Source organism: Periplaneta americana, chromosome 2 (genome assembly GCF_040183065.1).
Source record: "Periplaneta americana isolate PAMFEO1 chromosome 2, P.americana_PAMFEO1_priV1, whole genome shotgun sequence".
NCBI lineage: Eukaryota > Metazoa > Arthropoda > Insecta > Blattodea > Blattidae > Periplaneta > Periplaneta americana.
This window is the reverse complement of record NC_091118.1, coordinates 148,913,436-148,927,388: the sequence shown is the minus strand read 5'-3', so window position 1 is coordinate 148,927,388 and position 13,953 is coordinate 148,913,436. Positions and strand designations below refer to the sequence as shown.

Below are 13,953 nucleotides of genomic sequence, written 5' to 3'. Positions count from 1 at the left end.
AATTTTGGCTCTTTCGTTGGCGTTCGCAAAAAGCACACGAGGACGTTATTTGCCGCTCAATTATTTGCTGCATTACAGTGCGTTTGATTTATTATCATAGGAGCTACGACATGATAATGTTTAACGGTGTGGCAAATAGATCCCTCGTTTGGTAGCTCGGCAACGAAAGAACAAAAATGGCGATCGATACTACCTACCTAGACTTTATAGAGCCTTCACTTCCTAAGACGTAAGCAAAGAGGAGGAGTCACGCCGGGAATAACAGCGTTCGAACCTATTCTGTTGTATGTCGTTAGTCTTGAAATGTGACTTTCCTTCTCCGTTTTATGTACCAGCTAATAACATACTTAAATGTTATAGGATTTAAAAAGACCTAATTCTTAGGTTTTTACCTAAAATGACCTATTTTTCTTGTCAGGACCTAGAAAGACATAATTCCTTGTTTTGAACCTACACATCTGCATTTTATTAATTTTAAAGTAACTGTGAGTGTGGAACTCTCTGAAATAGCACTGTCGTTCGTTGTAACGTAAATACCTTGTTCTGGTGGCGTTCTTTGACAGGAAAGTCAATGCGGCGATAACATAAGACGACAGTTTGTAGAAATTATAATGACCTCATACAGTACTTTCTTAATAAAATTCATTCAAATTTGTAATTTTGTATGATGCGAAAACTTGTGCAATTTACATATCAAATAAATTCGGCCTCTTGCGATTCCGCTTGAACAAGATATAATCAAGAATAAAAAATTACGCTAATTAAAATGCAAGACAATAACTGGATACAGCATAACAGATCTCAAGAATGATCGAAAACAAATATCTGGGCATAATTCTCAAATTTCACATATACTCCGTGATAGGATATGATTATATTAATGATGATTATGATTATGATGATTATTATTATTATTATTATTATTATTATTATTATCTTTTTTTTCATGTTGGTGGCACTGAAACGGAAAATTAATAATGTGTGCTAATCAGTATTAACAACAATAAATTAATATGAGAAAAATTTGCCTTATTCCTTAATCTCCGAGTACTTTCAAAACATTTTTATTGTTAAGATAAACAGGAGAGAACGATGGCCTCTTCAAAGAACGCTAACATTGCTACTGACAATTGACATGAAGCCGCAGTTTAGGGTTAGCTAGGACATAAGCTTACAAAATTAGGGATACAAGTTCATTTCTACGAAAGAACGTTAAATCTTATATTATGTCGGGAATCGAAGTCGTGTTCATTGTTTTTAACCAGATATCTACTACAGGAACAGCAGAGAACTCAAATACAATTTTATACGATATATTATCTATTACCGTCACATTTCCCATAGGATCTTTTTAAAAACATATAGAGAACAAAATATCAATTCCCTACGCGACTCACGATCATGGCTTCCATTCGGCGGCGTGGCGTCACAGCTGTCTGCTGCGAGAGCTACGTCACGGCACCAACGCTAGACCTCGGGTGCGCACACAAAGGAAGCATGCAGCCTGCTCGCAGGCAGTCGGCGCCGATATGTCGGTGCTCGTAACCGGTACCTGCAGTGTATACGCTTGACAGAATGAGTTCAGTTCCTGCTGCCCGGCTGCACGCGCCGAACCTCTCACAACGTAAGCGATTAAAAATGTATAGTGAGGACTTAATTTTAGCCGTATTCGAAAACTCTCCTCTTTGGAACAGAAGAGACAAACTGCACAGCAACAGGAATGTTATCGAGAAATGCTGGAAAGAAATAAGCGAAAAACTCAACGAAGACGGTGAGTAGTTGACAGCAATAGGCTATGGCTATCTTAAGAACATATTTTTGTGCTTATTAAGCTACTCAGTTTCAAAACTATTTGCACAACAATGGTCGTTTTGAAAATAATTAATTTTGTTCAAATTCTACCCGAACTGTTAAACCGTCGGCTTTCCACGCTCGTAACCCGGGTTCGAATCCGGCGTGTCCAAATGAAATAAAATGTGGTGGACAAAGATGGTGCTTGGTATTTTTTGTAGGTTACTCCCGTTTCTCCTACCAACATTCCATCATTGTTCTATTAATCATCATGTAAGTGCTATGTAATTCGCCTCGCATGGTGCAGCAAAGGCAACGCCAAAGCAGCGGAAAAAATATAACTTCAGCGTGTCACTCTTAGATGAGGACGCTTGGGTGAAACACGCGAAGTCAGGTTAGTTACTCAATGTATTACGAGGAGAAGGAATGTAATCTTCATGACTATGGGTTCTGATTACGATGAACATCATTCTGATAAGCATCTCAGTAGCCAGGATGTTTATTACTCATGCCGAAAATATTAGCTGCTTACAATAAATGTACGAAATTAATGGATATTGTTAATTTTAATAAAATAGCTATTATGTTGTCAGCAGTCCGAAGACTCATAAATAAGGAGCGGATTTCTAGTTCCTACCTATTTTGTCTGCTACGTCCTAGACTTATGTTATTAAGATACCTCTACGTTTCAAGTACAAAGGATCTTTCTATTAAAATTCTATAGGACATTTTAAACGCGTAAATGAACCATACAAACCCATAAGTGCCTAAAAACTATGTTTGTTCCTAAAAAGCGTCTTTTAGTATTTTTCGTATATTTAAGAAAATATAGCGATACTTAAAATGCAAGAATGTCCCAAAAACTACAAAACATGCAATTTAAAATGAAAAAAAAAATCTTACAAACATTGGTCGGGCAAGTTCGTTCCATATTCGTCTTAGAAGGAGAGGGAAGAAAATTTTTACATGATTTCCTGGAACCGAAGTTCGTTTGGAAAAGTCCATCCTAGAATAAAAGAGGTGGTAGGTTGTTCAAGTTAGGCGAAAGCTTACAAATTAATTTTCACAACAATGCACCCCTGTTACCCGAAAAGAAACTGAACAATCGGCAATAAGTCTCTTTCACTGATAGAATTTGAGTCTTCATTTCATAAACACTCATTGTTAGCACCAGTTATTTTATAAAGTCCTAAATACAACTATCAATAAGTGATACCAATACGGCTTAACAGCTAATGAAGCAGCTAAGCGGAGAGATGGAGTAGGGTGGCCAGTTCCTTTCACCTCTTCATTTCGTACATCACTGACAAGTGACATAGTTTACTTAATCAGACTTCAGATGTATATACCAATAATTCCTCCGACACATGTCATCAAGTGAGATGTACTGCCTGATAATAAATGTACAGTAGTGGCAAAAAAACTGGACCGACCCTTGTAGCCGATTTCAGAGCCTTGTTCACTCCAGAGCACGATAGACTGGTAACTAAGACTTTCGTGGTTCGAATCCTGCCTGGGAAGGAAACTTTCTTTTGTCCCTTATATAAATTTATTCCCAATACTTTTCGATTGCAGCAATATTTTACTACTTGATTAACTTATTATTCCCAGAACATGAATTTTACCAGTAATCTTGAAGTATTGGGAATAAATCTGGATAAGGAACAAAAAAAAGTTTCCTTCCCAGGCAGGATTCGAACCACGAAAGCCTTAGTTACCAGTCTATCGTGCTGTGGAGTGAACAAGGCTCTGAAATCAGCTACAAGGGTCGGTCCAGTTTTTTTGCCACTCCTGTACATTATCAGCCAGAGCCTCAATCAGAGATAAATGCCTATAAATATTTTGTTAATCTATTACGAATTATAATAATCATTAATAATACTTTAATCTATTACGTCACCTCTGATTGAGGTTCTGGCTGATATGTAAATCTATTATCAAACAGTAATCTCACTTGATGGTGTGAATGTGTTAGAAGAAGAACAATTATTGCTTGTATACATCTGAAGTCTGATTAGAACCGTTCAGAGCAGAAGTGGTGTAAGTCAAAATTGGGTAATGAGATTTAAAGTACAGCGCAAAGTAGCAATTAATATGTCCTTCGTGCTGATTACTAATAGTTTAAATATTAATTGCTACTTTGCGCTGTATTTTACAGAATGTTTACTTTAACCCTCAGTACCCATTTTTTACTTACACCATTTCTGCTCTCAACGGCTCAATATATTAGTAGCTAATCGGCGATGTATGCAATGGAGGGAGAAAGGAACTGGCACTGTACCCCATTATCTCCTGGCCTAGTTGCCTCATAAGTGGTGTCTTGTTGGTATCACTTGTGAGGTTCAGACTTGTGTTCGGACAGTTAACTAAACATCATCATCCTCGTTTTGATTTCCTGCCAGCAGCCCAAGTATTTAAAGTTATTCACTTGCTCTCTACTGCCTCAGAATTCGAAAGTTTACGTTCTATAGTTGTCTTCCTATGACCATGGTCTTCGTTTTGCTTGCATTTATCTTCATATGAATGTTTATTCATTGTCTATGTGATATTTTCGTGGAGGCCTAACATCGCTCTGAACACGCCACTAGTGTTTCGCCATGTGTTTCTCTAATGTGAAATGTTATGTTCGCTTGTATGATTGAAAGGCAAGCTTTGACTAAGTAAAATATTTAAGAGAGAGTTCAGATGCCGCATGGGCTGATTATATGGTTAGGCTTTTTTATTCCGAATTTTATGCTCTACAGTTTAAATATCAGCAAACCCTACAAATAGCTAAGCTCCTTATTGTTGTTCATATATGAAAATTTAAAATTATTTTTTCACATAGTATGTAATACTAAATAAACAGAAAACTATGAACCCAAAGTTAGATCTCACTCCCATTCATATGATGCACAGTTTCCACATTCCTACAGACCCTCGACATCTCAATGACTGCTGCTTCAGTTTATTCATTCAGTAGATGTGGCAACTCTCCCTCCATGTGGTGATGAAATCTGCAGTAGAGTATAATGATTTTTCCATGCGTTCAAGTACAAATCCCCTCTCAGAGTAAGTGCTCTCTGGAAGTTGATACAGTGTTTTCAGGAAGGCAAATGTCTCTACAGGTAATAAAGTTTGTACAATTTCCTCGTGTGCAGTTCGGTAATTTCGAACGCCCACTTTGCAGATTTACGACTTCCTACATAAACAACTCTGACCACCCCCTGCACATCATTCACATCCTGCCATATTCCTAGCGGCCATCGACCGCTCAATGACAGCTACTTCAGTTTATTCATAGATGTAGCAACTCTCCCTCTATGTGGAAATGAAGGGAAGCCGTCAGTTTTCCTAAACGAGGGTTGTGATTGGTTTTCAATACGCGAATACAAGATTCTATGGCGTACAGAAATACATTTATTTATCACAACCAATTAGAAGGGGGCGGTAGCAGGTCATTCGGCAAAGTCTTTTTTAGAAAATTGAACAGACTCTAATGCGCGTGGTGTGCTTGACTGCTGGTGATTATATTTCTTGTGCTTGCAATCTTCTAAGCTCCCAACAGTAATACGTACTTAAGTATGATTCTAATCATGGAGTTCAACGTGGTACGAAATGTTTAGGTTTTTGTACCATATTATACATGCAGAAATATTCACTGTTTGGGATATAATCGACGGCATCATCAGAAAAGGGGAACCCATCTATTGGATCCGTTACCAAGAGCTATTATCCAGAACTGGTCGACGTCAATTGCAGTGGGGTGGGTATATGTAACAGTTGAGGAGGGGCGAGGCTAGCGGGAGAAGAGTCGCCATTCGCTATATTTCATAATCACAGGTAGGGGTCTTTTGAGGACCGCAGAATTGTGTGGAAAAGAATAATTGAAGAGAAGAAAGGGGTTGCATTTGATACACGGCCTTAGTTCGAAAATAGAAACAACCGGTGCTCACCTAACTCTTCAAAATTTTCCATATGGGCATGTGGAGGTTAGATTCTGCTGTAATTTTTCTTTTACTGGGTATCATCTATATAGTCCAGGTCAGCTTACTGCATCCCCTAAGAGTGAAACCTAACCATTCCACCCCCCCCCCCTCCCATTACTATAAATGCTAGTGGATTTTGGTGATTTTCCAGTTTGCAGGTTGAATTTTCTTTTGCCAACTTCGTTTCGAATTTAGATACTGACAAATACTACAAATGGTAGTGATTTTATAACTGGTGTTGGCAGCTGAGACAAATATTGTGTCGGTACTGGAGTTCCATGAAATTAAAATTGTACTAGATTTATGAGCCATTACTGGAAGCTAGTGAAACTTGAACATACTAATAACTAATTAATTAATATCATTATTAATATTAATACATAATAGTTATTTTATGTGTAGTGTTGTGATTATAATTCAGGTAAGTTTTCGGAGTTAGTACTAATAATTTCATGTGGTCAAACAAAATACATTTTTAGGTTAGGTCTCGTGAGTCAATTGTTTAGTCAAACCAATGAATTTCGTATTGCCAGACAAAATACTTGACATGTTGATCCCTTTCTCGTATAGTTTGCCTACGAAAATATGTTACAAATTATTGAATTATTTAGAATAACCTTCCAACATAAAGTACGGTAAGTAGGCTAAATAAGTCATTTAGTACGTAAGATCGTGTGATAACTGGTAACAGTTGGCGACACTGACAAGACGGCAATATTTGCTGTTTAGGAAATGTTCTTGTGTGACTCCCTAGATCATATATAATAATGATCTAGGGTGACCCTCACTATAGCAGAGGACGATCAGGATTTCACGCTGTAATTTTTCTTTTAGGGCAGATCGTTTAACGGAGGACAATCAGGATTTCGCATTGTAGTTTTTCTTTTACGAGAGATCGTCTAGCAGACGACGATCAGGATATCACGCTGCAATTTTTCTTTTAAGGAAGATCGCCTAACGGAGGACAATCAGCATTTCACACTAATTTTTCTTTAAGGGAAATCGTCTAGCGGAGAACAATCAGGATCTCACACTGTAGTTTTTTCACAATCAGGGTTTCACGCTATAATTTTTTCTTTAAGGGAAATCGTCTAGTGGAACATAATCAGGAATTCACATTTTAGTTTTTCTTTTACGGGAGATCGTCTAGCTTAGCAAAGAACAATCGGAATTTCACGCTGTAATTTTTCTTTTACGGTAGATCGTCTAGCAGAGCATAATCAGAAACTGGTATAGTGAGGGATTCATTTAAATTAAATGATGAGTAAAAAACATCAAGTACACAATATGTTTGACGAAACGAACAATTCTAATTGCAGTTACAATTTCGTTTATTCAGCTGAATACTCTTCCACGACTCACTTTGAAACTTCTCTTAGTGGACATCTCTCAACAACAGACACTTTGAAATTCCCCCTGCTGAATTACATGCTTTTTTTTTATGGGAAAATACCTTCTCAACAGCGGACATTTTCTATAATGAACACGGACAGCTATAGGCTATAAACTTTTTTTACTTAAAATTTCTCAATAGTGGACACGAGACGCACTATAGACATCGTCAGTCATCTGGTAACTACTCGAACTGAGGCCTTAGGACAATAATTATCTCTCTCGTGTGACTCATAACTTCTCATTACTGTTCTCCAATCAGGAGATTAACCGTGAAAGGAATGTGCTTACTATTGCGTCATCTATTGTAGCGAAGTAGATAGATAATATTACCGTCATAACGTCAGTTTAAAAACCATGCGCTCTCCTGCATATGTTATTTCCTGTATGGAGGGAATAAAAGACCTGGAGATTAACCGTGATCTAATTTTGTAACTAGGGTAGTATAAATATGTATCAGTGTTATCGTTTGTGCTTTGAGAATTTGCCAATAGGGATGCACGTACCCACGTGTGTGACCTTATGACATTTTATGACATCAACATTCATTCATAGCATTACCCCGCTGCGTCTCATTCCCCTGAGACTTTCTCCTGGTTGGAGCAGGGTTGCCATACGTACGACTATAGTCGTACGCATACGACTATTTTGATTAATTGTACGAGGTACGACCGAACTCTATGTCGTACGCAATTTTGTACGACTATTTTTCTAAAGGGGCAAAATTATTTTGGAACCTATAATGTTGGTCTATATTAAAATAAAATCAACAGTTAATTCCTCACTTTTCTAGACAACTTTTCTTCATTAAGTATGTCATTGGCTAATATGAAAAAATGCTTTAAAGGGATAAAGGATGCTTTGAAAATCAATATGGTGACTATATTTGCCGTGCAAGTCATAATTCGTCATCTTGAGCTCCAGGTTTCATGTATGGTGCTTATTCAAAGTAACACGAGTTCAGAGGTCTGCTAATTTCCTTGTATGTTCAACAATGGAGGTATTTTAACAATGAAATACGAATAGTACCGCAGTAGAATTAAGAAGTCTAAACGCGCGGACAATAAATTATTTAGCGACTTTTAGCGGTGAAGGGTTTGAGTCGACTGCAGATGGATTAATTTGATGTAACCATCAGCTGCCGCACTGATAGATATTAAATATCTGCCGTCGCGCCGGCCAAGATAAAGTTTCTCCTGGCTTTCAATATAATAATGTTTTTGCGACCGAGCGTCATCGTGCTTGCTTTACACAGGGATGACGGTCTCGATGAAGAAGGTAATTTGAATGCTAAATGTTATTGTGGATATCAATTGTAATTTAGTAATATTCTTGATTGGATGAAGAAATGGCTGCTGGTTTGTTTGAATGCTGGAAGTCATTGTGGATGTGAACAATAGTTAGTAATATTCCTAATTGGGACTAAAATTTTATTGTAGAGTTTTATTTATTTATTTATTTATTTATTTATTTATTTATTTATTTATTTATTTATAGGCCTATTAACCACTTTTTTGGGTGTTATGTGAAATATATTTTTGCGCACCATCTATAAAAATAGTAAAATGATAAATGTACGACAATTTTATGCTGAAGTACGACATTTTTCATAAGTTTGTACGACGATTCCGTTTCCTTTATCTGGCAACCCTGGGTTGGAGTACAATACATACTTCACCTACTATGGTGAGAAAATAGTCGTCCGTTTTAGAGCTTCTCCCACCAGTGCTCTAATCTTCTCTTGCAAGTGAGGCTGCAATAGAATAGGTGAGGAAAGTGTTTTTTTTATAGAAAAAGTAAGGACTTAAACTTATTTCTGGTGTTTAAATATATCTTATATAGGAAATACAATAATTCAGAAAGCGAGAAGGAAACAGACTACAATTTCAGATTTATTTAAAATTTAAAATGTAGATCTAATGTTGGAAATGCATATAAAGTGATAGTTGGGAGACCGGAGGTAAAAAGCCTTTGGGGAGACCGAGAAGTAGATGGGATATGATGGTAGAGACTGGATTAATCTTGCTCAGGATAGGGACCGATGGCGGACTTATGTGAGGGCGGCAATGAACCCCCGGATTCCTTAAAAAACATTTTTAATTAAGATCTAATGTTGAATGTTTCAAACAAATGTATATTATATATTATATTATATTATATTATATTATATCATATTATATTATTATTATTATTATTATTATTATTATTATTATTATTATTATTATTATTATTTGTATTTGGCATTTCCATAATATAAAATATTGTATAGTAGGCCTAAACTAGATATGTTGAACCCCACGCTCAACCTTTCGTCCTGGAAAAGGTCCTAAGATCCACCCTGTTCCCATAAGAGGTACAGTACTGTCAGTGACACAGTTCATCTGCTCTGGAAGGAATGCGGAGTTGGGGTAGTAGTTTCGCACTAGTAGTGAATGGAGAAAATGTTAGAAATACAATGTAGCATGTATTATAAAAACATTGATTTACCAATTCCGCGCCACGTTGCTATGGAGTACACTACACATGAAAGGTTATATTGCTACGTCTTATCTTTGAATATATATTTACTCTAGCAATTCTACTAACCAAACTTTCACCTTCGTCTTCCAAGTACAAATGAAGGGAGAGAAATGTTTTTTTAGAGAAAATAGAAAGAGGATTAAGCAGAGGGTATTCACACCAAAAGTACCGTTAGCCAGCCGCTTGCTCCAAAGTTAGCCTCACATCCCTCTAAACAACACCCCTAAACTCCCCAAGGTTCAGGGCAGATGAGCTGTGTCATCGTTCATTTCGGCGAGTCAGCGATGAGGCTCCTGCAAACGATTCGCGCGATTCTCCGAAGTAAAATAATCATGTTCCTATGATGATCTAGTAGACAAAACTAAATCACTTCAACTCTTTATTTTAAGCCGCCGTTTATGGTTTCTAAAATGTTTGGTTATATGAAATTCCACCTTACATGTTGCTTTCTCCTTGTAAGTGATATTCTTCTTACTGCCAGACCAGGTAGGTTTTAATCTACGAGTACTATTGAAATGCTGTAGTAGTATTGTGAATACTCCTTCCAGCAAAGTGTGATAGTTCTGATAATGATATTTCTACAATAATTAGAGACCGCGCGCCAGGCAAGCGGCTTACGTCGTGACGCAAGCGAAATATATAGTTACTATGAAGAAGATGCGCTCATTAAAGGAGCAGTCCGCGATAAAATTAAGTTGGCTTTAATGAAACACGTTTTTTAAATCTTAGCAGACTGTACTTTACCGCATGTCAACGCGAGGCATGGTCCTTGAGTTACTGACTCTGCATAAATACTTATGACGTCATAGCCACTGAACTGGTGTGATTGCGTAGTAGACCGAGAACATCCCTGAGTGCAGTGTTTTGTATCTTCTCGTGCCGTAGTAAACGTGAACAGAATTTCGGACTTAGTTGTGATTGTGTGGAGTAATATTTTGCTTTTCATTTAATCGTAAAAACAGCACATACCGATATTGTGGTTTTATGTAGACTTATTTTCCTTCAGATGAACGATTTTAAACTACAGTAGACTAAACAGAAGAAATTATATCGTAATACAGTTTAAAATGCCGTGGTGTTGTGTTTTTTCGTGTTCAGAAGGAACAGCGAAAGCAGAACATGGAGAAGGGGTATCATTTCATGTATTTCCGAACAGAGAAAAGTCACCGCAAAGATTTAAAGCATGGGTGAAGAAAATCAACAGAAAAGGTTTTGCACCATCGAAAACTGCTGTTGTGTGTTCCATTCATTTCCATGAAACTGATTTCGAAGAATCGTCTCTACTAAAAAGACGTTTAATGAAAGACAATAGAACTCGTATGAAACTGAAGAAAACTGCTGTCCCTTCCTTATTTTTGAAAGGAGAATCTACCCAAGACAGTTCTGATACTACGCGCTCCTCTGCTTATAAACGAAAGAAGCTCGTCGAAGAAGCAATAGCAAGTTGCAGTGATGCACCTATAGCTGAAGATATTGACGTGTGTGTAGTTTCCGAAGAGGCTGAAAAAAATTCACAGGAACCTAATATAAACAAAGCTGTGCAGTGTCAGATAGGGTGCGAGACGCTAAGAAATGTGTGTGGTGAGTCAGATGTGGGGGAGCCAGAAACTGACAGACACATCTTTTCAAATAGAAGAAGAAACTTCAAATTCTAATTCATCAGGTTCCGAGGATGCTGCACATGAAACAGAAAGTAATTTAAGGACCCAAAAAGTGTTTTTTGTATTTTGGTCAGCGTTATAAATTTTGTTTCGCTTCTGTAACATATGTCATTCCCCTGTTACAAATATTTCGGTAAAACAATGGGAACACTGGTGAAAGTTAATGCAGTGTGCCAGAATGCCCACAATTGGGAGTGGGAGTCCGAACCGAGGTACAATAAAAGCCCCATAGGTTGCGTTATACTTTAAAAACTTTACAACTATGTTTCATCGGCAAGACAACATTTTATAAATTACTTACAAAAGACAATTCAACGAACAAAACGTGGCGATATGTTACTTATAAGCAGTTTATTGCTTGGATAAATTTATGGACAGCAACTGAAGGAAGGAACAGAGTGGTTATATCTTTATATGTGGTGAATAAAATTAGAACAATATTTCCGGAACAGAATGGATTGTACACGAGATTTAAACTGGAATAGACTTTGGGTAAGTTATTATTATTATTATTATTATTATTATTATTATTATTATTATTATTATTATTATTATTGTTGCAGTATATGCATGTGATAGATCCTAAGTGTGTTAATAATAACTGACTGTAACATATAAATATGTATTTACTCATTCTATATTGTATGTCAAACGGATCTAAGATGCAGGTTTATGAAGCGTTCAGTGGTTATGACGTCAGAGCTTGCAGTAAGACCTTTAATATTTCGCAAACTAAAAGGCATAGAGAGATGCGACAAACGCCGTTAATCCAAGGATTACTTAGGTAAACATCCTATAATATAATCCATATTTAGAATTTTATTGCGGACTGCTCCTTTAAGATTAACAGTTGAGCTGTTACAGCCAATGAGTCGCATGTACAGATGTTCCTATTGTCCTAGATCATATATGTAACAGATATGTCGGGGTTATAGGCTTTGAGGTTAACAACTTTTGTCGGGTTTACTACGCTACCATCTATAGTCCCGACGCTGTTACTTCCGGCGTGACTCCGCCTCTTTGCTTACGTCTTAGAAAGTGAAGGCTCTATAAAGTCTAGGTAGGTAGTATCGTTAGCCATTTTTGTTCTTACGTTGCCGAGCTACCATACGAGGAATTTATTTGCCACACCGTTAAACATTATCATGTCGTAGCTCCTATGATAATAAATCAAACCCAATGTAATTCAGCAAATAATTGAGCGGCAAATAACTTCTTCGTGTGCTTTCTGCGAACGCTAACGATAGAGCTAAAATGGCGGGCGATTATATTAAGTATTTATCGAGCCTTAAGAAATGAATCAGCGAATCACAAGACGCACGCGTTTAAATGTAGCTGACCTGCAACGCGATTGGCTGCCGGAAATTAGAGCGACGGGACTATAGTTGTTACATAAGGAGTCACGTCATAATACCCATTTGAATTGCATTAGCGACTGTGCTGCCATCTCGTGTTTGTTTACGGCGGACGGGTGGCGAACCTGGCGGTTGTTCTCTTCAAAGTGCTGCCGATTTTAACGTAGCGAGGAGTTATCCGTTACATATATGATCTAGGCTATTGTGTAATTATATTCTTTACTTTTCTCCAAATCTCTGTTCCCCGGAATATTGGTGTAGAAGACATAAACACAATGCTTGCGCCACTTACATCAAAGTCGACAAAATCATGGGCAATTTATAAAATTGATAAAATAATAGAACGAATTCAAGTAATAAACTTTTCGTCGACTTAGAGAGTATAACCTGCTAATTAACAAAAAGGTAATTTTACAGGGAAAACAAAAAAACGGAGTATAAATTAACCTTAAAACTTTAGGACCAAATTCAAAATACAGATGGCAATGTGGTATTACCACCTGTACTTTGGATTTGGTCCTGAAGTTTCACCAGCTATACTTTGGATTTGGTCCTGACGTTTCAGAGTTAATTTATACCCAGTTTTTTTCCCCCTGTAAAAATTACCTTTTTTGTTAGTTAGCAGGTTTACACTCTAAGCCGACGTCTTGATGTATGTTTTAGTGGGTTATTTTACGACGCTTTATTAACTGCGGTGATTATCTAGGGTCTAGGTCAAATGAAAGTGGCAATGTCAACAAATGAGGCCAGGATCTAGTGCCGAAAATTACCCAATATTTGCTCTCAATGAGTTGAGGAAAAACTGCGGAAAAAACCTCAACCAGATAACTTGTCCCAACCACGAATTGAAACTGGACCCGCTGGCTTCATTGTTAGAAATAATAATAATAATAATAATAATAATAATAATAATAATAATAATAATAATAATAATAATAATAATAATAATAATAATAATAATAAATATACTTGCACCATGCTGAGCACGACAGGGAATTCTGTTACTTGTGTTTGTATTGTAGGATGACTGATAAATAGTGCTGTTGATCGATAAAAACATTTAATCGATTATTTGAATTTAATCGATTAATCGATTAATAGATTAATCGAGTTTTGATCGATTTGAAAAATGTTTTAATATACTGTAATACACAATTATTGTTAAATTTAATTTGTGTTTGGTGATAAGCGTAAGTATTAAATGTTGTATATCTCTAGGCCTATATATTGTATCATTATATTAAAAAACAACTATTTAATTACTTA

The 13,953-nt window shown here is 36.7% G+C and overlaps 2 protein-coding genes across 2 annotated transcripts in view; one reads left to right on the top strand and one right to left on the bottom strand.

Moving 5' to 3' along the window:
* LOC138694693 (uncharacterized) overlaps window positions 1–13,953 on the bottom strand; it is a 129,302-nt gene that overhangs the window by 29,732 nt on the left and 85,617 nt on the right. The window lies entirely within an intron of this gene.
* The window catches only part of LOC138695201 (uncharacterized), a 31,071-nt gene that overhangs the window by 11,609 nt on the left and 5,509 nt on the right, over window positions 1–13,953 (top strand). The gene's annotated exons all lie outside the window — the stretch shown is intronic.